General features: G+C 48.2%; 1 protein-coding gene across 2 annotated transcripts in view; it reads right to left on the bottom strand.

Annotated features, from left to right (window-relative positions):
• Positions 1–7,382: 7,382 nt before the first annotated feature.
• LOC102900063 (anthrax toxin receptor-like) overlaps positions 7,383–25,124 on the bottom strand; it is a 117,720-nt gene continuing 99,978 nt past the window's right edge. Inside the window, exons 18-23 of one of the 2 annotated variants that reach the window (XM_045040260.1) lie at positions 17,394–17,469; positions 16,096–16,167; positions 12,857–13,072; positions 11,730–11,806; positions 11,584–11,652; positions 7,383–7,526 (exon numbers count right to left, since the gene is read on the bottom strand). The gene's annotated coding sequence lies outside the window, so the exon portion shown is untranslated. The remainder of the gene's footprint in view (positions 7,527–11,583; positions 11,653–11,729; positions 11,807–12,856; positions 13,073–16,095; positions 16,168–17,393; positions 17,470–25,124) is intronic. The other variant, XM_045040261.1, reaches the window with a different exon arrangement.

Genomic DNA, 25,124 nt, shown 5'->3' on the forward strand with positions numbered 1-25,124 from the left:
GCCCTTGTCCCCATGTCAGTGCGTCCAAGGACAACGTAGTTAGCTTAGTCCCTCACTCTGCTGAGCTGACTCATGGAACAAACTTTGCTCAGAATTTTCCTTAAACGATTCTTTTTCTGACCTGTGGGAGACTGTTTGTGATTGAGCTTGTGTTTTACTCCTCTGCCTGGTGGCCAGGAAAATGGAAGCCTTTGTTGGAGCTGCTGACAACCTCAGACAGCCTGGGACTGGTGGGCTGTGGCCAGCCACCAACATCTGCAAACCTGGGCCCCTTCCAAGCCTGGTGCTGGGCTCCAAGTGGTGTTGGTGATGGCAAGAGCCCTCATAGTCTTTGCCCTCTCCTGGGGCCCGGGATCGGAATGGCCTCTGCAGTTTTTCCCGTGCCCAGGGATCGATGTAGTGCCCACAAAGCTCATCTCCACCCAAGCCATGGTTCATGTGGGGCCATTGACTGGCTGCCTTCCCTTGTCCCTCAGCCCCACCTAAAAGCCCTTCTCACCTCTATCCGTCTTATAGTGTCTTCCTGGTACATACAAGAAGGGACAATCACCGGGGTACGTGTCTGTATACATGTCTCTGGCTTCTAGGAAGAGAAAGCACATTTTGCCGTTTTGTCTGGGAGCTTCGGGTGCAGACATATAACGTCTGTTGCTCCCGCACCTCTCAGTGGCCACTCAGCAATGGTGCATTGGGAGATTTTAAGGACACATCAGTAGCATCCTACACTATGGCAGTGTCCCACATGGTAAAGACCAGGAAATACAATTTATTTGTAAATATGACCTTTTCCCCAAAGGCTGACAAAGTCTCTCCCGTCCCTTTGGTCCCGGGGTCTGCCTTTGGTGGAAAATCCTGGTCTTAGGGCTGTGCAGTGGACAGGAGGGCTGTCAGGGTGGGAGCATTTGCAGGGGCCTGGGCTGCATTCATTTGCCCCTGGCAGATCCAGCCTCCTCAGCCAACAGTGCCATCAGTCAGTACAGCGCTGGCCAGTGGGGTCTTTTTTCTACCCAAACCCAGGCCCAGTCCCCTTCCTCTGACATAGTGTCCTGCTATAACTACTTCCTCTGGATCTCTTTTAGGCTTCTACCCTGAGGATCCACAGACAGCTCACCGGCCCTGGCTCCTTGTGCTCATCTGGGCCGGGCCTGCCTCACAGCTCAATGCCAAGTAACACACTCTCCTCCAACCCCCCCAGCCTGTAGTCACTAAAATATAATTGTGGCCAAACCTCTTGCCCTGGCGGGTGACAGGGATGGAGATCAACAAAATGCAGCCCAACATACATCAGAGCCTGGGCAGGGACCAAGTTCTGAAATCGACGGCTCCTTTTCTGAAAGTTCCCCTGTGTATTGTAATAATCTTCCCTCAGCATGAGAGGCCTCTTCTGGTGCTTGGTCTCCCTGAGTCCTTCAGAAGCCTGGCTGCTGTGATGCCTCTCTTGTCACTGGGCACTGGGGTGACTTCTCCCCAGAGGACAGGGTAGCTCATAGGCCACTTCTGGAAACAAGCATGAAGCAGGGGGTCCCTGAGATACAAGCTGAGTCTCTGCTCAGGAATGGTAGACACAGTCTGTGCCTGTGTTTGCTCATGTGATGAACTGGGAGCTGATGGGAACCTGCCCACTGGCAGGATCAGTGGGTGAGTGGGGCTTGGTTACCTTGTGGCCTGGGGACAGTTTGTGTCATAGGGTCGTGTGGATCACTCACAGGGGTCACTCACCTTCCTGCAGCAACAGAGACAGCAGATCACCACCACGATAATGATCAGGGTTGGGACAAACAATGGGAATAGGTAGTCAAGGGTAGGCTTTTCTGTGACAGCCATGGGTGCTGGTGCCTCCTGTGTGACAACTGTGGGCACTGTTGTCTTCTGTGTGCCAACTGTGGGGACTGAAGTCTCCTCCTTTGGGGCATCTGTGGGCTCCGATGTATTGCCCTGCAAAAAGCACAAAAGTCAGAGTCCTGGTTGGGTCTGGATGGCCCTCACTGGGTGCCTCCCCCCAGCACCTTACACAACACCCGTACATCAGCGTGTTCCCACTCACCTCAGATTTCCCCACCTCCAGGGAGCACTGAAGGCCTGGAGGACAAGACTGCACTCAAAGAGCCTCTGTGGAGCCCTGGGCCACAGAGCCCACCACTGGCTTCGTGCCGAGGCTCTGGCCCAGAGCCCTGACAAGGACCGGAATCCCCATGTGTGACATGCCAGCCCTCACTGCATGCCTCAGCCGCACGCGGTGCAGTCCTGCCCTAAACCAAATGCTCGGCTTTCCCTGAGGCAGGGGAGCTACAGGGGACAGAGTCTGTGCCCAGGAAGGGGAAGCAGGGTGGGGGCCCATGAACTCAGGCTCCTCCTGAGTTCTTTCCTAAATGTGCCTGCTGAGGGCGGCCTGTCAGTTAGGCTCCTGAGGGACAAATGGCCGAGTGTGGTCTGCTGGTCGGTGAGTGCCTGTCCTGGCACAAGTGAACACACAGTCAGAGGACTGTCTGTGCTGCTGGAACCCTCCCAGCTGGGACTGGACACTAGGCTGGTGGCAATCAGACACGGGCATCGCTCCTCCCAGGCAGCCCTCTTCCTGTGCCTAACGTGCTCTGTCGCCCGTGTCATGCTGCCCCGCCCCAGGTGCCCGGGTGACGTGGAGCTCCGAGAAGTGGGCACCTGGGAGCAGCACCCTCTTTCCCACGTGCCCGTCCCTGAGCTGAGTCCCAGGCCCTCCCCACAGCCCTGGCAGCTTCCCACCAAGTGCCGGAGAGCAAGGTCCAGCAGAGGTCAGAGAGTTAGCGGAGACGGAGCACAAGAAAGCAGCAGAAGCAGAGGGGAGGCTGATGCCCTCTGCAAAATGACAGGGGTGTTCCCCAAGTGGGCTTGGGCTTGCGGGCAGTGATGGGTGTGTGTGGGTTCAGCTGTGTCAGCAGCTGCTGAAACACCCTGATTGCACAGGGCCACAGTGGGTCCCACCTTCCAGATCCCCTGTGTCTGGGGCCTGGGTTTGGAGCACCCCGCTGTCCCCAGATGTCCTGGACTCGGGCTCCTAACACACTAGCTTCCCAGCCTCTCCCACTTGCCCAGCTGGAATGCAGGATGGAGCCCTGAGCTCCCCACCGCTATTCTTGGGCCAGCGGACGTGGCAAGGGGCGAGGCGGGGTGGCAGAGCGCCAGCAGCATTTCTGGACTCTGCTTAGAGTTCTAACTGTTCCCTTTCCTGTGCCTTCAGGGACACCTGGTTCCCAGAGAGAGACAGCAGAGGTTCTGTAGGACCTGGACAGGAGGCTACACAGCAGGTGCTCTTGTAGAAGCGCTCCCAGGGTACCTCACAAGCCTGATGTGTGGACAGCTTTCTGATGAAGGGCTGAGGGCCCCAAGCTGGCTCTGAAAAGTTGTCCCCAGCTGCCTGTCTGCACAAAGTAGTTGCTCGGACTGCCTGGGACATTTCCCCTTCTTTTGCCTCCCTGGTGTCTGCTCCTCCCGTACAGTGGTCCTGGACAGTCCAGGAGGGAGGCCGCAGCCCCACCCTGGCCCTCACACAGTCGGTGCCAATGAAAATCATGTTGCCTCTGAATGTTTTGCCCTTTTCCAGGCTGTATTGCACGACGAGGGTCCTAAAGCATAGAAAAGGAATATGGTAACCACCAATCTAGATAGGTATAGTTCTTGCAGTTGGCTCAGCTGTAATCAGCAGCTTTCTATATTGCAATGATTTTGATCATCAGGCACTGGGTCCATCAGTGGGCACGTGGCATGAGTAAGGAGGACTCACCCCAACTCCTACAAGATCAACCTCTGCACTGAAGTGTGTCTAGGCACAAGGAGCCCTGCATGGAGACAGATGCCTTTCCAGGGAGGGTGGCTTGGTATCACCAACACTGACTCTTTTCTATTTACAGTGCATGTCGACTTGGCTCTTGAATGGCTGTCTGGAGCACAGTTACCATCCCCAGGGACATCATCCTCCCAATCCTACCTTTCCCAGCAGAGGCTGGGCTGAGAGAATCCTTGAGTGCCTCTGGGGACCACCACCAGGGCAGGTGGCCAGGATGCCTTGAGTCCTCCCTAAGTTAGGCACGTACTGCCCACGACATGGCATCCCACACTCTGTACACCTCATGGTGGCAAAAATGCCCATCTGACCCCCAACCTGGGGTACTTACTCTCTATCTGTCTTAAATTCATGGCCAGGGCAAAGTACTGAGTCTCCTTTTGGAGGGTAAGGTTTATTAGCTAAGAGAAAACCACAAGAGAATAATGTCAATGAGCATGTCCATCCATCCATCTCCCCTCAGCTGGTCCCTGACAAGCAGACTAACAACATTCTGGTAGACGTGAGCTTCCCTTTGCTGCCTTCCTCTGAGCCCCTGCTACGCACCAGGCCCTGTGCAATGCCTGGTTGGAATGGAAAAGGCAGGCTGACTTCCTGCCCTCAAGGGCCCTATGTTTGAGGGATGGGAGGGAGACAGACAATGAAATAACTAACAAAGAACAAAATAAATGCAGAGAGTGACAAGTCATGAGACAATCATAAGCCACAGAAGGCATAGAGAACAGAAGGGAAGGGACAGCTACTTAGGAATGCAGGGCCTGTCCTGTCCTTTAGAGAAACCATTTCCCTTAGGGGAACTGAAACATTTATCCCACAATGATGTGATGGTTGGGATTTGCTTCAAAGTAATTCACGATGAAGGCATCAACAAAAACAGACTAGCCAGTGTTGATTATTGAAAGTAGGTAAAGCTGTGTCAAGTTCATGATACCATTTTTGCTACTTTTGTATATTGTTGAAAATTTCCATTAAAAATAAAGTATCTTTGAGGAGGAGATCCAGAAGGTGAAACCAGGTGAGGGGAAATCTGAGGAAATATTCAAGGGAAGAGTGTCCAACCTGTTGAGCGGCATGTGCCAAGGGCCTGGGGCAGAGCTAGCTGAGCTTATTGAGGAAAGACGTGAGTGAGGAGAGGTGTGCAGGGCATTGTGGGCCCTCAGAAGGGGTTTGGGTTTTATTCTAAGAATGATGGCTCTGACAAGGGGCTGGCCAGATCCAGGTATGTTTTGGACACTGGGGCAGCAGGACTTGTTGGTGGACTAGATACGGAGTGAGAGCAAAGAGGAACTACAGTTGATGGGCAGGGTTTGGCTGGAACGACTGGGATGGTGGTACCATTTAATGAGATAGCAAAGCCTGAGGAAGGAAGAGGGGCTTTGTTTTGTTTTGTGCTTAAGCGGGAGCTGGGAGGTGGCACTCAAGAGGCCCAGAACAATTCTGTCTCTTGTAGCTGTGGCACCCTCTCTCTCCTGAGACCTAACTCTTTTCATACCCCGAACTTTGGTCACAAGTCATGTATATTCCCTCAGAATGGTTCATTTTCTTGTGGGTGAGCTTTGGCCCTAACTCACCCGTCAGATTAGCTATAAGCTCCTGACCCTTTCACTGGGATGATAACAAAAGTTCATCGCCACGTATGGTTATGGGAAAAGAGTTGTATCGGCGAGGTAGGATGGTTGGGGTTAGTGGGGAAAAAATCCCTAAGAAATGCAGTTTACTTGACAGTAGGGTGTTCCCAGCAGAGAATAGCTGATGGCAGGCAGCCAGCATACTGAGGCCCAGAAGCTTGCCAGAGTGTAAAGTTTTCAAGCCACTATTAACTGATTAAATTGAATACTTAATTTGCCATGTTACAGAATTGCTTAAAACATAAAAACATTATACACTAAAGACAGAAAAGATAAAACACAAAGAAATGTTAATTTTAACACTTTCTATAAGCTTCTCTATATTTTCTAAAATGTTTTCTCAGATGTGTAAATCTCAGAAAAATGTAATTAGAAAAAAAAATCGAATCACTCCTCATCAGTGCATCAGAGGTCTTGGCAATAAAAAAAAAATCCTGCTGGGCCACTTCCGACCAGCCTCTGAATGGATTCAGACTGGCCATCAGCTGAGATGCACAGGAATTTATGCTGGATTCTCCCACGTGAGGCCCTGGCACAGGACCACACTGAGGAGAAACACTGGTGATCTCCAGAGTGGGAACCAGTACAGTCACAGACCACAGGGGAAGTATCTGTGCACATTTCCTAGGAGACAGGTTGTGTCTAATGTTCCCCAAGAACTATCAACTCAGCAAGGCAAAGGCCCAGACTAGGCAATCAGATCACCTGTCTATTTTCTGGCTCTTCCTACACTGGCTCCTGGCCTTGGGCAAAATCATTAATTGCCCCTGTGCCTCATTCCACAGCTCTACTGAGAAATGACAGTAGGCCTATTTGAGAATTTGGGGGATAGCATACGCAAGGTACTTAGCACATTACCTGATGTAGTGAGTGCACTATCAACATTAGTTCTCCATGTAAGTCATACTCAGTCCCTAAGCCACTCCCGAGGAAGTACAGAACAAAGAAAACTCATTTCCTGAGGACATCTACACACTGCAAGTGTGGAAATGTGGCAACAACAGTTCCCTGCCCCATTCTGTGTACCCACGGAAAGGAGAGGGGCTAGAGATGCTCTGGGGGAGAGGATTTGCTATGGGTTTACCAGATGGCCTTGCAGTAAGACTTCACTGCATATAATCTCATCAGGTCCAATGGATGCACTGGGGGCTCAGTGGGAGACAGTCCTACTGTATCACCCTGCTCTCTGGGGAGAATCACACCCACCTCAGTGCTGAGGGCACATCTGTCTGCCCAACTGTGTGCTTCCTCTGACCGCTCACCCACCATGGAAGAACACCTGATGCCTGAGCATTTCCCAATTATAGGCCTACATACGTGATATGACTTAGTCAGCCCAGCTACGATATTGGCTTCATTTTACAGTAGAGGAAAAGGAGGTTGAGAACAGAGCCCTCGTTTGGTCAAGGTCACACATGTGATGTGTGCCTGTGCCAGGATTCCAGGGTCCTGTTCTGGCAGCTGGCATCCTCTCTCAATCCCAGATGCACGCATTCTCCTGGGAGGCTACCAGTGAACCTGGCCCGGACTCGAAGCCCTAGGGCTGCCTGTGTTTCTCTTCAGCAGACTCAATGGATTTGGGTCCTTGTCTCTCAAGGTGAGTAAGAGCTGAGCCAAGGGAGGGGGAATACAGCTCTGGGGCAAACCCAGCACAGCACAGCCATTCTTGACAGGGGTTAAAGCCCTGCTCTGAGAGGCTCTTGTGGTGTTGGGGGTTGATGACTTCCCAGCTTTGAGGTGTAGGTGACCAGGCTTCCCAGTCAGGTCCCTCCTTCTACGTGTCCATGCTGATCTATCCTCACAGTGCCCACAGTGAATGGCCAGCAAGGGCACTGAAGGCCTAGGTGGCTGAGGGGAAGGCAGCCTTTTGTAGGGCATTTGTCACTTGGAGACACCAAGGGGTATACTTCCTAAAGACAGTGATGTTGTTCTTAACATATTTGCAAAGAAGTTGTTTATTATTGGTTAGATCCACGCCAATTACAAAAAATTGTGCATATGTGGTTCTGCAAAGGAAACATCCAAAGATCTTGTGAGGTAGTGCTGAGGGCTGCCTTCCCTCTGATTCTTCCCAGTGACTCCTGTGAGAAAGCAAACATGTCGAAACCTAGATGCGGGACTCCCTGGGGCCCGATCTTCACCCAGTCTCACTCTGAGGGTCCATTCTGAGTGAAAAGGGGCCTTGAGTATTCAGGGCCACTCTCCACTCCTGACTCTGGGACACCATTAAAGGCATTCAGCCTCAGTCTTGCATAGGGGCAATGCCAGCCATAAATTTCTGACCCTGAAATGCCCAAGTACACGCTGAAGGGTGCAGACAGTCCTCTCCATGGGGTCTCCCACATTAATGAGAGAAGACCCAGGACAATGAAGCTGGAGACCCCAGGAGCAGGGCTGGGACTCAGATGAGGCAGACAAAGAGCCCAGGACCCTGCACAGAAGTAAAGATAAGTTAAAGTAAAGATAAAGTAAAGGTAAGTTCTGTCTTAGCTGTGGTTCTGGAAATCTCACATGATTGCTCTTCCCCTGCCTTTGCCTGAGGCTTCATGGACTACACACAACCCACCCGGGATTCAACAAGCACTTCCTCTTTCAGTGTGGAGACACTAATATGTGAGGTGCAGGTCTAGACCCTAGACCTTCCCCAGGCTGCTGAGGCTCCCCTGAAGCAAACACCAGGGGATAGAGAAGACAGCTGGTAGACTGGATCCCTAAGGATTTAGCCAGGATAACATGTGGGTCTTTAACTGCAAGCCCAAGGTCATTAGCCTCCATCACTGCCTCCTGTCCCAGACTGGGTCATTCCAATCCTGGAAGCTTGGTTTGCCCTAGTGCAATTTATTTATTTACACAACCTTTATTATAGCACAACCTTGGACCTGGCTGCCCTTATTTCTCCTGCTTCAGGTCTCCCTGCAGCTCCCATTGATCAGGGCAGTGTTTGCAAATTCTCTGCTTTGAAGAAAATAGATTCTGGGCCTATGGCCCAATGCTGGCTGCTGTTGTGGTTTGTTAGGCATTCAAGTGTCTTCCAAAAATGGGTATCAACACTTAAAGCCTGCACATTTTCCCTAATAACCCAGATCACTAGCATTCTTCAAAAATGGGAACACCTGGAAATGGTGGGTTCATATTTCTGCATGTCAACCATTGTCTGGGCCCTGTTCACATCAGGGGAGCTCCTCAGGGGCCAGCGCCTGCCTTACTGCACTACACCCCACATGCAGTCAACCATCCTTGGCTTGGCCTGACACATGCCTCCTGCTCATGGCACCAGCCTGGCCCCCGAGGGCACTGATGGCAGTGGTCCACCCAGCGGAGGCTTGATGTCTGTAAGTGACACGTCCTCTCCCACACACAGTAACCAACAGTACAATGCTGCTTTGAACTCAGTTGTGCCAGGCTGCCTGCTCAAGGCTCACACTTCATAAGGACCCTTCCCACCATGACACAGGGCTCTGTGATTGGCCTGGAAGGAGCAGTTGGGCTTATCTCCTGTGCACCCTTTCGCCAGCCCGGCTAGGGCCACCCTGAGCAGAGCTTTGGCTCTCAGTCTCAAGGAAGTGTCATCTGCAATTTATATTCCAGGATTTTTTATTGCAAAGAAGCATTTCTTTGCAAGACAGAACTGTAACTTGACAGCCCACACTGTAACTAGATACAGGCAGAGAAGGGAACAGTCAGCTGGCTGCATGTGGACAGATCAGGCTCCAGAGGAGGCAAAAATAGTGAGTAGAGCCTTCCTGCCACAAGCACACAGGCAGAAGGAACCGGAAGTGGGCAAATCTGTGCCAGGCCAAGCCATGTAACACCGGTGTTCATCCAAAATGACACTCCTCACTAACTGGGCATATACTATGGGCAGATCTACACTTTCCTTAACCTCTAATACCCGTGAGCTAGGCATTCCTACCCAAGCTTACAGAGAGGGAACCTGAGGCTAAGAGAGAGCAGGTGGCCTCCTCCAGACCCCTGGCAGGTACAGGGCCAGGATCTGACTTCAAGTACCCATTCCAGGACCCACTTCTGCCCCCTTTGCTCTTGTCTTAGTTCTGAGCAGCTCTCATGAGGCTGCTACAGAGGGATGGCCCCATAGCGCCTGCACTTCTCGGGAAGAGCACATGCTGTCCATATACCTGTGACTCCCTTCCCACCGTGCACTCCCTGCAGCCTTCAGGCCCTGCTCAGTCACCACTTCTCCTCCACAGCAGCACCCCCTGTGTCCCTAGGCACTGCTGCTCTCAGAGGGTCTTGTCACTCTGGCAAGTGTCGGTGCATGGAAGCAGGGTGATGGTGTCAGACTTTCGAGCAAAAGACACGTGGAGTTACAGGATTTTGCTTTGTCTAGTAGTTTCTCCTTCTGCTCCAACACCCCTCACCCAATTCCTCCAACAGTAACACACACCGGAGGAGAATGAAGCCAAGGATGGATGAACACTGGCTTTCAGGGAGCTGTGTCTCTTAGGTAGACTCCCACTGTGTACCTGCTCTCAGGTGGCACAGGGACCATCCAGCCCCTGGCAGGGAAACCGATCCTTCTTTATGAGAGCTTTCTTTCTGGAGGAAGAGTTTTACATCAGGCCTCCTGGGCTCCAGAGAGAGGAGCTGGGAAGGCAGGCAGCCCGCTGAGAAGGTCAGGAGGAAGCCAAGCAGTGAGGAAGGACAACGAACCAACCATGAGACTGACAAGGGCACTGGGTGGAAGTGACCTGCCCTGGGAAGGTCAGGCTCTGGGACACCACCTGCTGCTCAGCACCGGCTCTTTGGGAGAAATTCAACTCTACTGACCAACGTTTAAGCTGGTGTGTCCTCTTAATGATGCGATTCTACTTCTGGAATTGATCCGGGGACTCCTGACCCATGCCCACAGAGAGGTGAGCCTCAGGGTGTGCACAGCCTGTTGTAGCCACATATTAGGAACCACCACAATATCAACCAGGGGAGACTAATGAAAGAAGTTTCCTCCATCCATGTAATGGAGTATGTGCAGATGGCTTGAAAATGTTATGAACTGCATGATCCCATTAATGTAAAAATACCTTGAAAAGCATATATAAATAGCTATTTGCATCTATATGATCAATTATATATGGTAGCTATTTCTGGGAGGCAGTAATAGTAGAAAAAGGGGAACTTTATGATCATAGAGGGACAGTAGCTATCCACGTTGGTGAAAATTGTGTCTTTGCACTGCATAGTGGGTCCTGCCTTTGCCCTTTGGGTCCTACTGCCCCACAGTCCGCTCTACCCTCTGCACACAGTGAGTCTCTTGGCCACCCTGTGGGACCTGTCCACCGGATCTCAGAAGAAAGTCTTCCTCTGCCCTGTGTCCCTGTGTGCCCCCACTGATGTGCCCTGGATATTGGGGTTCTTTGCAGACAGGACACATCAATGATGGCACATATTAGGGGCATCTCTCTGGGCCATCACGTGGAGGAAAAAGAATGACAACATGCCAGCCACAGCCTGCCACAGTGGATGAAAAAGCCTCGAGTATACCCAGCAAACACACAGGAGGGATAAATCTCCAAATCACCATGCTAAGTGCATCAACAAAACACAGTGTTAATACCACATGGACCCATTAAAGAGAGGTTTTTATACAGCAGCCAATGGATGGACAATCAGAACATTAAGTGCCTTTAGGTTTCAGGAGGAAGTTTTGCCAAACAAGGGTATAGAGTGAATTTTCTAGAAGCAAGTGTAATGGTCTGTGTTTTCATGGGGGTGTAGTCACACATCGGTTGTACACATTTGTCAGAAGTCATCAAATGATACACTTACGTTTGTCCTATTTCATAAAAATAACTCTTAACAAATATAGGTCCCTAGTTCAAGATATGCATATGAAGGGTTTGGCAGCAGAGTAGGCTGATGCATGTAATTTACCTTAAAATGTGACAAAAATTAATATGAATTGATGGAGAGAGAGAGAGAGAGAGAGAGCGCAAGATACTGGACAGTGGCTTGTCTTATGCCATGTTAGACTCCAAGGGCCAGACGCTGACCTTGGCCAGCAGCCCACCATTAAGGAAGGGAAAGCCCTTACACCTGCACATGGGTGTGGAGTGGCTACCTGCTGCCCAGACACTAGGGGTGGGTTAGAGAAGCATCCTCTGGTTACCTGTTCAGAATTACCTGGTTTCTGTCATATTCATTGAATGCCACAAAGTAAACTAGGGACTGCTTTCTCACAGCTTTTTTAACCTAAGAGAAATAAGGCTTTCAGTACAAAATACCCAAATATATGCGACAAAATACTGGTAATGATGGGCGGGACTCACTTGGATCTTAGTCTTCTGAAGTGATGTTGTTGATAGTGGTGTGGTGGTCGTAGCGATAATCAGGCTAGGCATAAGGGCTGCAGAGGAGGCAGAGAGTGGTCTGGTCAGTAAAGGCACCCAAGTGACACTCTGCAGGCTGCTGGGTCCACAGCACTTCTCCTCACACCTCATCCTCCAGAGGACAGGCACCCGACCCGAGCACCCACTATCAGAAGGGCCTAGAGGACTAGAAGCCCAATCCTGGAGGGAGGAGGGGCCTTAGACAGGAACCACATTACAGACGGCACTGAGCCCTGCTCCTACTACTGAACTGTCCTTCCTGAACGGCCCTTCCTACTGAACTGTCACTACGACCAGACGCACAACCTTTGCCCTGAAAGGCAACTCTATTGACTTCACTGGACAAGCGTCAGCATTTTAGATGAGCAAAGGGAGTGACAGCCAGACTCGATTGTACAAGGTGTCCTGCAGCTCGGTGGAAGGTGGGGCTCTGGCTCAGGGCAGCACATACAGAAAGACCTGTTGTATCCGTAGGCCCAGGGATCCAGAAGGTAAGGTCAGAGGCTCTCGGGCTGATGATGCTGTGCCCAGCTCAGTGCCTTTCCCCACCAGGTCCATGTTTCTTTCCTGGCAAGGTCTGGGGCCCTAACCTAGATGAACATGGTTCCGGGCAGAGCACAGCCGTTTCCAGTGTTGGAGGCACAGTCACAGGACGACATCAACCAAAGGGAAGGAACCGCAAGGAAAAGGCATCAGGGCCAGAGATATGATGGAGACAAAGTGTGGGCAAGGGAGAAATCCAGCTCTTTTTTTCTGAAAACAGAATCCTGTCTGCTCCTGGTTCCTTTGGCTTTTCTTGTTCAGGCAGCCCAAGTGTTGGTCAAGCACCTCACAGTTACCAAGAGCCTAGATGGTACACACATGATCCCATGTGGTTCTGAGACTCATCACTGGGGGTGGTTTTCATCCTCACTGCATAGAGGAGGAACCTGTGGCACAGAGAAGCCAAGCACTATGCTCCAAGAGTCAGAGATAGGAAAGGGGCTGAGGAGGGTCTGCACCTTGCTGAGGCCTAGGCCTGGCTCTGTCCCCACACCTGCCCGTAATTAAGTCACCAGGAAGCTTACCTTTGTGCCACTGATTATTAATCTGCTCATTTGACTGCTAGGAAATGAAGGAGTGTTGGCGGGGGCAGTGGGAGGACCCAGGATACTCTAAGAACTCCAGAAAGCAGAGATCCTCAGAGCTTTAGATTCGGTACCTCCATAAATGCATACTCTATGTTTGTCTCTCCTGAAGGCTCTAGATTCTTAAGGTCTTTAAGAATGTTTCCTAATTTCGCCCTGAAAAAAAAATTAGAAAAGATTTTGAGGTCTAATTTGGGGTTGAATTTACAAGCAGCCCAAGCCGTCCTGGAGCCACTGTGCACTGTGCAGACTTGCCTAGTCAGGACAGGACACCAGTCAAGTAGCCTGGTCGTGACCTTATGCTCTGTGTCCTCGATATGAACAGGCCTTGCTCAGGCCTCCTCTGTCCCCTATCTGGTGAACATGGTGTGGGGGGAGGCTGCTTTGCTGCTCCCATGGGTATGGCCTGGCTTTTTCTGTACTCACCACTGTCTCAGGCACACTACCTGGGGGACCCTCAAGAGCCCTGCCTTGATCATCCATGGTGAATGTGGGGCACACCCATGGATGTGCCACTGTGAATCTGTACTCACAGTGTAACTGGAAGGGCTTCTAGCACCTACTGGGTCCCTTGGGAAGGCACACTCTTCCTTCAGCAGGTAAGGCTGAGTTTGGAAAAGGTCATCCAGATGATAGCCCTGTCCTGTCCCATCTTCCCCTGTCACAGAATCCTGAGATTGACTTGTACCTGCCCCAAGCCTCTTCCCCTTCTGGATTGGCACCAAAGGAAGGAGAAAGCTCCTTAATGAGAGAACTAGGGCTCCTGGGTTCACATACTCCTGAAGAAAAAGGCCAAAAGCTGGGGAAGTGCCTTGAGGGCTACCCATGGAGGGGCAGTGCTCCCCTGGATGACAAGGGTATGTGGCCAGGTGGCTGCTGTTAAGGGGGATTTCACGGGTGGGACTGGGGCCCTAGATTCAGGCTAATCCCATGTGACAAGCCAAGTTAGCACAGCAAGGCTAGGAGAACTGGGACCCTGAGATGGGTTCTCACTGTGGGGAGTGGAGGTGTTTCTGTGGGGTGAGACCTGAGAGCCTTGATTGGAGCTGGGATCAGCCTGGGATTGGCTTTCCTAAACATGCCCCACTGCCTAGGATTTGAGGAGGCCTGTGGTGAGGTGCCTGGGAGGGACCTCATGCAGAGAGAATCCAGGAGGGGACACTAGTGCCTAATACAGGTGTGATCTAGCCCTGCCAAGCCCAGGAGGTGAGGCCTGGCACCCATGGCCAGTGGAGGCCAAACCAGGTGCTGCTCCACTCAGCAGAAGCCCTCTCCCTCCCTCACCACATACCAGAAGATTTTCTTCCACCCCTTCTCAGTGTCTGGCCCAGGAGCCCCCAGGCTTTTTCTTGCCCAAGCAGGCTCTCCCCAGGGAGTGTTGCCCCTCCAACCCTGCTCCCAGCTATGTCCACGGAGGGGATACCAGCTCCTTGTCTCCTAGCAGTCCTTCTTACTCTTTAACATCTGTCTCAACCCCTTGGATCCCCTCCATCTCTTCCCTGTCATCACCCTCCTCGCCATCAACCCTGGGGGCTTCCTAGCCTCTGGGCCCCTGGCTTTTCTAGTACCCAGAACAAGCCCCCTTTCAACTGTGTCTCCTCAGCCTACTCTCTCCTAGCAGAAAGGGCTCAGAAAGCATTAAGCAGGGTTCCATCCCTGCTCCCACATTCTCTGTAGACCCTCAAGAGTCACACCTATATCAGGCTCTAGTGTCCCCTCCTGGATTCTCTCTGCATGAGGTCCTTCCCAGGCTCCCTGCCAAAGGCCTCCTCAACTCCTAGGCAGTGGGGCATGTTTAGGAAAGCCAATCCCAGGCTGAGCCCAGTTCCAGTCAAGGTCCTATGGGGGTTTGGGAGCTGGCAGCTTTAGGGCCCTGATCTGAGTGTGAGCTGTCTTCCCAGCTGCACATCTTGCCCCCTTACCCTTATTTCACCTCATTTCCACTCCCCTAGGCCTCACTCCCACTCCTGAACCCTGGCTTGGGGGAGATGTTACTTTGTTCACTCTCCAGAGATGACCATGGAGACCCTACCTGGGCTCTCCCACAGCTTCTCACATCTGGGCTCTGAGTCCCCTACCACGGAGGAGGCAGAGGTCTTACCCTCCCCAGCGGGCAGCAACTTCTCCAGAGCCCCCCTGCCCAGCAGCCCTGCATCTCTCTGCCACCTGCCAGTGTCTCTCCCAATGGACTTGCTTCCTTCCACTTTGAACCTATTCAGGTCTCTCTATCCTAAATGCAAAACCCCACCTATGCACAAATTTTTGCCTCCCCTATTGCTTGGGACAGCCAGCCCTTTCTCCCTGCTTGTCCTGGAGTCAGGCAGGAGAGTGCCACCTCCATGCATTGACATCACCACTCTGCTATTCCTGGCTTCTCTCCATGGTCCTGAATGGTGGCTCTGCCACAAATACTGGGGCCCATTCAGTTCTAAGGGTGCTCGACTTCTCTTTGGTCCTTCACTGTCTCTAAATTGGGTTCCAGTCATTTGTGTCCATGAGAATCAACATCTCAACTACTCAGAAGCTCCATTATTTCCTATTTCCAGGTTTTTGGGGAAACTGTTTGCCCCACCATGTTCCACCTCAAGCACCTTATCCTAGCTTTGTGTTCAGGACCCCACTCATGGGCTCCCCTGCCTCAGACACACCAAAGGGCAAAGATCTGTTTCCTTGTGATGAATCAACACTTCAATGCTGCCTATCCCTCCTCACCAATGGCCCAGGGCAGAGAGTGACACATAACAACAGGTGCCCAACATTGGCCAGTGTTCATAAATAAGCTGCACACCTGACTTATCCCATTCTGGAAGTCCTCACAGCTGGTCTCTTCTAAAGACAGGGAAAAGCATAGGCAGAAGGATTCAGAACACATGAGGCCTGGCACCCATGGCCAGTGGAGACCAAACTGGGTGCTGCCCAGACCAGCAGTAGCACCCTTAGAGGCCTTAGAGGGGTGAGGGTGGTCTAGAAGTCCATGGTTGGCCATTGTCAGAGCAGCCAAGGATCAGAGGAATCAGGAGAGTTGGAGCTTGGGGTCACGGTGCACAATGAGGGAATGCCAGCCCAGCCCATGTTGCACAGCAGTGGGTGCCCACTGTGTCTCAGGGAACCTCTTAGCTCCTTGGCTTTTTCTGGGGTCTTGCCCACTAGGACTGCCTTAGGGTCAATGTGACACTTACCTGTCTTTGTTGAGTCGTAAATGGGTGAAGCCATATGAGGCATAGGTGATTATGGAGATCCGCAGATTTATGCTGGGGAGAAGCACATGCTTATGAGAAGTCATTAATGCAGTCTCAAAATGAAGCCAGAGAGCAGGCCACACTACTGGGGACACAGCTCCCACCTCAACTTTTCTATTTTTGGACCCACTTTTCAACCTCTAGAACTTCCTGTAACTTCAGTAAAGAATTCTGAGGACTGTGGCCTGGGCAGACTTCCTGGAAGAGTGTGCCAGAATGGCATCCTGATCCATCCTTATACTTACAGCATTCCAACACACACACACACACACACACACACACACACACACACACACACACGATCATGAGTACAGTGCATCACAAAGAGATAGACACCTTCTCACTTCTGAATGAGGACCTCCCAAATGGCCTCTTCTCTTCTGCAACCTATTTTGGACCTTCCTCTCCCCCTTCCCTCCTTCTAACTCCTCCTCTACCTCCCTTTCTCCTCAAAAAGTTATTCTCCCTTTTGGTAGCCATTCATATATATCCCTCCCTTTCTTCCCCTTGGTTACTGTTTTCTGGTCTGCTGACTCTCATTATCTTTTATCTAAACTATTTTGGTTCTTTTACAACTCATTTTACCACTACTATCCGACTTTTCTTCTTGGAGCACAACTTTGATATTATCACACCCCTGAACAAGAATCATCTGTGGCTTCCTATAGCTCACAGCAGGAAATTCAAGCCCCATGGCTTGGCTTGAGTGACTATGTTTTGGCTCCAAGCTGACCCATCTGGCTTAATCTCCCAACCCCTCCCTGAGTTAACTCTACTCTGTACCCAAACAGACTACTCAGTCCATAAGAAGTCTCCTTGTTCCTGTTATCCTGTCTTTTCCATACTTCAAGAAATAGATCAAATTTCCACACCCCCTGGGAAGACATTCTTGATTTTTTTCTGTGAATTCTTAATTTTTCCTTAAGGTTGCCATGTAAGTCCTGTGCTTTTTCTTTTGACCCCTGATACCTTTTAACCAGGTGCCTAATTACTGTGTTACTGGTTTGCCTGTTTCCTAACCTGTTAGGTCCTCAAGGGCAGCCTGTGTCCCCAGCAGTGTGGCCTGACTCTCAGGCAGAAGCCAGTTAAAGCTGTCATGACCTGATGGAATGACTCTAGTCTGTCCTTTTTTCTTGTGTCACAGCACTGCCCTGGGCTCTGTGCTCCTGACCTAAGGGACACTCATGCCCACTAAGCTAAAGAGCTGTGTACTCTGCCTGGCAGAGGAAAACACACACCTACTTTGTGAACCTCTTCACCACTTCCTCCACAAATTTGTGAATGTCCTTCCAGGACTTCTTTGCACTTTCTGACCTGAAAAACCAAGAAGACATTGAACAGAGGGATTGCATGCCTCCATTGGGTGGGCAGCATTTCTACCTCCCATAATCCCTTGAGCACTCCCTCCACAGCCCACATAGCTGATGTCTGCTACACCCCCTCAGTGGCCTTAGTGGGTCACCTTGGTGATTCTCATCAGTGTAAGTGGTGGGGAGGATGCCCATGTAGACCTGTGCTTGAAGATGGGGGACTTCTGGTGCAAACCTGGATGGGTGGTCATGAAAATTGCCTTGTTAGACAAGAAGGAAGGAGGATGGAAGAGCCCCCAGTGATTCTGATATGTTGTTCTTTTGGCTCCCCCACTTACCAACACATCAGTAGGAGCCATGGCCTCAGCCAGGAAGGATGTGATACTCAGAATATTTTATTTCCCTCTTTACTGTCAGCCTACAAAGCTGAACCACTCTGGACACAGTATGCCTTTTCCAGCCTCACTGCCATGGAAGGTGTTGGAACAGGCCCAGGACAGTGCTGTTCTAGTGTCATCATGATCCAACCATCAGGGAAAGCCACAGGTACCTCCTATCCCTACTTTCAGTTTCTTACTCCCATTGGCTCCCACTTTACTCCCTGGATGGAGAGTAGGAGTATAAAGAATGTTTGTGTCATGATGACCCCTCTGCCTAGGTGGGAAGTACTTAACTGTGCCCTAGGTGCCAAGGGTTCAAAAAGTCTTTGCAATGCTACATCTCTCTATGTCTGTACAATTCCAAATTGTGGAGGCTTATTAAATGTTTTGGTCAGGGTTCTGTAGATGGTGAGAGCAAAACATGCTGATGCCAATACCTGGACTCTTTCCTTGGATCTGTGATGTTTCGTGTCTTTCCCATATCATAGGAGTCAGAGAAACCCACAAGGAGGCTCTTCCTTTCGCCTCCAATTATCCCTATATTCATTAACATCCTGAATGTCATGTTTACATGTGTGATTCCCACACATCCAAAAGCATCCTTATCCTCTCTGCCATTCCTTCTGCCTCCTCTAAGATTCTTCTAAAACTGTTGATAGATGGTGAGGGAACTAAGAATAGATGATTCTAACCATGTCAGGATGATCACCATGAAGCACATATGTATGAAGCACTTTACATGCATGCTTTCCAATTCCAGAACAACTCTGTGATGTCAAAATTATTCCCACTTTACAGATGAGAAAACTGAGGCTCTCATAGGTCAAAGAATTTGGCACAATGGATATGAACTCAGATATAGCTGTAAAAGCCTTGCCATTGGACTTGGGAGACTGGGGTGACACTGCTGTGCCAATAATTGCTGGGAGCATAGCAGTGGACTCCAACAACTTACCCATAATATAGACTTTCTCATGGAAGCTCCGTGCTAAAGTACAAGGAAGGCAATTCCTTTCCTAAGTAATTATAACTCTTCCCACTTTTCTCCTCATTATTACTCTCCCCTGTTTTTCCCCAGAATGAGGAAGATCTTCCAAAGAAGATTCACAGGATGAGTCTTCAACCCATCTACCAGCCCTGGGAAAGCTTGTGGTGGTTTTGAAGGAAGGTCTAGCATCTAGAACATGGAAGAATGTGAGTGCTCTTATGTAGTGGGAAAAACCACAAGGATATAAGTGTCTAGGAGAGAGGCAGTATGGAACAGAGCAACCACATAGAGTTCCAGCACACAGAGCTCCAATCATATTTTAGCACCCCATACCGAAATGAGAATGGAGAGATGGGGATCACCAGACATTTGGGGGCATCTCTACTATTGAAGCTTGAGTCCAAAATATCTTAGTAATGTAACTACTCTGGGTGAATGGAAAACATGGGCAAGGTTCACGTAGGAGAGCCTACATGAACTATAAGAAAACTAAATTCTCTTCATTCCTAGGCAGAAGTCAATAGAGAATGAGTAAACATCAAACAAGAAACAATATCAGTACTAGCATGTTCTTAGAAACAAAGTTGTAATACCAGAAAAAATACCAGAAAAAATCTGGAAGATTTGTAAGTGCCTGTCCCTGGGGAACGAGATGAGAGGAAATGAGAAGTGGTGCAGGAGCCCCAAGTTCTTTATTGTCAAGTTTTTAATGTGTTTAAATTTAAATTTATGGTCAAACATTTCTTCCTAAATGTAAAAAAAGGAATTAGAGGGGTGCCTGGTGCCTCGGTTGAGTGTCCAGCTTCAGCTCAGGTCATGATCTCGCAGTTTGTGAGTTCGAGACTTGTGCTGGGCTCTGTGCTGACAGCTCAGAGCCTGGAGCCTGCTTAGAATTCCATGTCTCCCTCTCTCTCTGTCCCTCCCCTACTCACTCTGTTTCTGTCTCTCTCAAAAATAAACATTAAAAAAAAGACGATTTCTGCATTAGCTTTGTAGGAGCTTCAGAAAACAATGAAAAGTTTATCACAGTAAAGCGAATGTGCAATCAAGAAACAGCCATATTCAAAAATAGAGAGGTTAAGATGGTGGTGAATTAGGGGGACCCTGGGCTTTCCTTGTCCCTCAAACACAGCTGTATTGAGGTCAGATCACTCGGAACACCTAGGAAATCAATCTGTGGACTGGCAGGAGGACATCCATGGTTGGAAGGAGACAATGAGGCAGGTGTGAGGTGCATGGAAGTGAACTGGGGGAGAGAAAATTGTGGTGCTGTGGAAGGGAGGGAACACTTTCTGCAGGGAGGCAAAAGGGAGAGAAAGGGAGAGGGGTTGAGAAAGTGCGGCATCAGGTATGCAGAAGAGGAAAACTTCTCCCAACCACGGACTGGGGAAGGAGAAGTACTGAGTGTCGCACGTTTTTGCAAACAGCATGTGGAGCTCAAACTCTGAGGTTTTGGAAGTGTTTGACTTTCCCCAGAGTGGAGCTGTGGTATGCACTCCCGGGGATAAGGAAGGAGCTGGCCTCAAAATGCATAGCATGGTGTAGGGATTATCAGGGCACATTGGGAGAGAATAGTCCCCTTCCTGGAGTACTTTTGGAAGAGGAAATATTGCCTCTCCAAAGACAAAAGACCCTATAGGTGCCAGCAAAAGGTCTTTCATCAGCAGGGGACAAAGGTGTGCCCAGAGGGAATATAACCTTTGCTACTTTTAGTGGTGTTACACCATAGGTTCTGCACACTGTGCAGACTTGAGATTGTTTTTCTAGAATAAAGGACATCAGACAAAGTGTAGAGAGGCTCCATTCTGGAGGAGGGGGCAGGTATACATGGTGCCGGGTCCTGTAAGATTTTCAGTTTTGAATCCCAGGCACATGCCAAAGACAAAATGCAGGAGAGCTGTGTTGCAGGGCAAGCCACAGCATCCTCACTGCACCCTCACTATTCTGTGAAGGCTGCCTGAACAGCAGGGCTCTGAGATCCCCTGTCTGGGGATGAGATATTGGGGTGGCACCATATTCCTCATATTCCTTCTTATGCCAAGCACTGTCCCCCTTTGGCTGGGAACTGCTTATTTACTGGGGCAAGACTGACTCTGAAGGAATGGAATGGGCCTCTCCTCCAGGAGACCAGCACAGCCAGGTCCCTGCCCACACCAAGCGTACTGAAAATCAAGTGCTTCAGAATGACACCTGCAATTCTGGTGGAAATAGAACCAGGCCTACTTTTTTTTCTTTCTTCTTTTTTTCTTTTGAAATCAGGCTCAAAGTTTTTTGTTTGTTTCTTTGTTTTCATTTCCTTCTCTCTCTCTCTCTCTCTCTCTCTCTCTCTCTGATCAGAATTCTTCTGTTATTTTCTTTTTCTTTCTTTTTCTTTGGAATCAGGCTTATAGTTTTTTGATTGTCCATTTTTTTCATTCCTTTTCATTTTCTCTTTTTTGGAATCATGATTTTCCCCCTTTTTTCCAGGTTTATTTTAACAAACTAATCTAAGCATATCTAGACAAAGGTCCAGACACTCCACCACTGCAAGCAAGGAGGAGATCTGCAGAGGACTGACTAGTGGAAAGAGCAGCCAAAATGCAATAGCAGAGTGCACACAGTCTATACCAGAAACACTTCCTAAAGTGTCAGGCTCTGAACAGTGTGTGACCCCTTTTTAATAGAGCAGTACTCTCGGGTACAGGAAACATAACAAGCTTTCAAAACATGCAAAAGACAGAAACTTAGCCAAAATGACAAGATGGAAGTATTCTCCTCAAAAGAAAGGTCAAGAAGAAATCACAGCCAGGGATTTACTCAAAACAGATATAACCAATATATCTGAGTAAGAAGTTTGAACAACAGTCATAAGACTACTAACTGGGCTTGAAAAAAGCATAGAAGACACAGAGAAACCCTTGCTATAGAGATCAAAGACCTAAGAACTAGTCAGTATGAAATAAAAAAGGCTATAACTGAGATGCAAAACCAACTGGATATAGTCAAAACGAGTACTGAAGAAGCAGAGGAGAGAATGGGTGATATAGAAGATAAAATTATGGAAAATAATAAAGCTGAAAGGAAGAGGGAAAGAAAACTATTAGATCATGAGAGGAGACTTAGGGAATTTAGTGATTCCATAAAATGAAACAACATTCATATCATAGGAGGAAGAAGAGAAGCAGGAAAAAAGGGCAGAAGGTTTATTTGAACAAATTTTGGCTGAGAACTTCCCTAACCTGGGGAAGGAAACAGGCATCCAAGATCAAGAGGCACAGGGAACTCCCATTAAAATGAATAAGAACAGATAAACACCATGACATATCAATTTTAAACTTGCAAACTACAAAGATAAAGAGAGAATTTTTTTTTAAAAAAAGCTTTTATTTATCTATTTTGAAAGAGAGAGAGAGTAGGATAGGGGCAGAGAGAGAGGGAGGGGAGAATCCCAAGCAGGCTCCATGCTGTCAGTGCAGAACCCAAAGCAGGGCTTGAATTCACAAACTATGAGATCATGACCTGAGCTGAAATCAAGAGTCAGATGCTTAACCGGCTGAATCGCCCAAGTGCCCCAAGAGAGAATTCTGAAAGCAGCTAGGACACATGTCCTTAACCTACAAAGGTAGTCACATAAGGTTAGCAGCAGACCTGTCCACTAAAACTTGGCTGGCCAGAAGGGAGTGGCAGGAAATACTCAATGTGTTGAATTGGAAAAATACACAGCCAAGAATTCTTTATCCAGCAAGGCTGTCATGCAGAATAGAAGGAAAGATAAAGAGTTTCCCAAACAAAAACTGAAGGAGTTTGTGACCACTAAACCAACCCTGCAAGAAATTTTAAGGGGGGCTCTTTGAGTGGAGACAAACAAACAAAAGAACCCAAAGTGACAAAGACTAGAAAGGACCAAATAACATCACCAGAAACACCAACTCTACAGGTAACACAATGGCACTAAATTCATATCTTTCAATAATCATTCTAAATGTAAATGGACTAAATGCTCCAATCAAAACATAGGATATCATCAGGGAAATACAAGTCAAAACCACACTGAGATAACTCCTCACACTGGTAAGAGTGGCTAAAATTAAGAACTCAGGAAACAACAGATACTGGCTTGGATGTGGAGAAACAGGAAGCCTCTTGCACTGTTTGTTGGTGGGAATGCAACCTGGTGCAGCTGCTCTAGACAACAGTGTGGAGGTCCCTCAAAACATTAAAAATAGAACTACCCTATGATCCAGAAATAGAACTACTAGGAATTTATTCAAAGGATACAGGGGTGCTGATGCATAGGGGCACATGTACCCCAATGTTTATAGCAGTACTTTCAACAATAGCCAAATTATGGAAAGAGCCTAAATGTCCATCAACTGATAAGTGGATAAAGAAGATATGGTTTATATATACAATGGAATACTACTTGGAAATGAGAAAGGATGAAATCATGCCATTTGCAACAACATGGATGGAATTGGAAGGTATTATGCTAAGTGAAATAAGTCAGTCAGAGAAAGACAGATATCATATATTTTCACTCATATGTGGATCTTGAGAAACTTAACAGAACACCATGGGGGAAGGGTAGGGGGGAAATATAGTTACAAACAGAGAGGGAGGGATGCAAACCATAAGAGACTCAAATACAGAGAACAAACTGAGGGTTGATGGGGGCGGGGGGAGGAGAAAATGGGTGATGGACATTGAGGAGTGCACCTGTTGGGATGAGCACTGGGTGTTGTATGTAAGTGATGAACCATGGGAATCTACCCCCAAAACCAAGAGCACACTTTATACACTGTATGTTAGCCAATTTGACAATAAATTCTATTAAAAAGTAGGGTATCAGAATGGATAAAAGACAAGATCCATCTACATGCTACCTAAAAGAAACTCATTTTAGACCTACCTAAAGAAACCTTCAGATTGAAAGTGAGGGGATGGAGAACCATCTATCATGCTAATGGACATCAAAAGAAAGCCAGAGTAGCCATACTTATATCAGACAAACTAGATTTTAAAATAAAGACTGTAACAAGATATGAGGAAGGGTATTATATCATAATTAGGGGGTCTATCCATCAGGAAGATCTAACATTTGTAAACATTTATGCTTCCAACTTGAAAGACCCAAATATATAAATCAATTAAAAACAAACATAAAGAAATTCATCAATAATAATACAATAATAGTAGGGGAGTTTAATGACCCAATTATAGCAATGGACAGATCATCTATGGACCAGATAAACTTAACAAATATATTCAGAACATTTCATCCTAAAGCAGGAAAACACATTTTTCTCATGGAGAATGCACATGGAACATTCTCCAGAATAGATCACTACTGGGTCATAAATCATCCCTCAAGAGGCACAAAAAGATCGAGATCATACTATACATATTTTCAGATCACAATGTTATGAAACTTGAATAAAAAATTTGGAAATCCCTCAAATACATGGAGGTTAAAGAATATCCTATTAAAGAATGAAGGGTTAACCAGAAAATTAAAGAAGAAATTTAAAAATACATGGAAGAAAATGAAAATGAAAACCTGATAGTCCAAACCATTTGGATTGCAGGAAAGGAAGTCCTAAAAGGAAACTACATTGCAATTTAGGCCTATCTCAAGAAGCAATACAGGTACCAAATACACAATTTACCTTATACCTAAAGGAGCTAGAAAAGGAACAACAAATATAGTCTAAAGCCATCCAGAAGAAGAGTAGAGTAGAGATAAATAATACAGAAACAAACAAACAAACAAACAAACAGTAGAACAGATCAATGAAAGTAAAAGCTGGCTTTTTGAAAGAATAAACAAAATTGATAACCCCCCAGCCAGACTTTCAAAAAGAAAAAAGACACAAATAGATAAGATCACAAATGAAAGAGGAGAGATAACAACCAACACCACAGAAATACAAACAATTATAGGAGAATAGTATGAAAAATTATATTCCAACAAACTGGACAATCTGGAAGAAATGGACAAATTCCTAGGAACTCACAAACTACCAACACTGAAACCATACGAAATAGAAAATTAGAACAGACCCATAACCAGCAAAGAAACACAATTAGTAATAAAAAATCTCCCAAGAAACAGGAGTCTTGGGCCAGATCATTTCCTAGGGGAGTTCTACCAGACATTTAAAGAGGTGTTAATACCTATTCATCTCAAACTCTTTCAAAAAATAGAAACGGAAGGAAAGCTTCTACACTCATACTATGAAGCTAGCATTACCTTGTGTCTAAAACCAGACAAAAGACCCCATTAAAAAGGAGAATTACAGGTCAATATCCCTG

This window comes from Felis catus, chromosome D2 (assembly GCF_018350175.1).
Source record: "Felis catus isolate Fca126 chromosome D2, F.catus_Fca126_mat1.0, whole genome shotgun sequence".
NCBI classification, from domain to species: Eukaryota; Metazoa; Chordata; class Mammalia; order Carnivora; family Felidae; genus Felis; species Felis catus.